Source organism: Arachis ipaensis, chromosome B01 (genome assembly GCF_000816755.2).
Source record: "Arachis ipaensis cultivar K30076 chromosome B01, Araip1.1, whole genome shotgun sequence".
Classification (NCBI taxonomy): domain Eukaryota; kingdom Viridiplantae; phylum Streptophyta; class Magnoliopsida; order Fabales; family Fabaceae; genus Arachis; species Arachis ipaensis.
This window is the reverse complement of record NC_029785.2, coordinates 121,539,980-121,540,530: the sequence shown is the minus strand read 5'-3', so window position 1 is coordinate 121,540,530 and position 551 is coordinate 121,539,980.

Genomic DNA, 551 nt, shown 5'->3' with positions numbered 1-551 from the left:
ACTCTCAGTTCTGAAAAGTAGTCTTTATTGATGCAGTGAGTAGCTTTCTTGTTGGATTATCTTAAGATCTGATTATATTCCTTTTAACCCTTTTTGCCATTGCTCCTGTTTTATAGGTGAAGAAAAGTGAAAACTGTAGGTTTTGTAGTTTATATTATTTTTCTGGTTACAATAGAGTGATAGACACAATAATTTTAATTCAATTAATGGGAGATACCATACTGAGTCTTATATATATGAATATGAATAGAGACACAAGAAAGGATGCAAAATATGGATAGAAATATGCTTTTCATATCTGATTCATACTCATATTATTATTAATAATTTATTATTATTATTATTGACATAAAAAGGAGAATACAAGTGCATATCTTTATGCATAATCAAATACCAAATTAGTCTCATAATTTATATCAGATTATATACGTTATAAAATCACTTTTTCTAATCATTTAAGTTGATAAAAGAAAGCATTATATATATATATATATATATATATATATTGTGTTTGTTTGATTTTAAATTTTTATTTTTTATATAATTTTTTT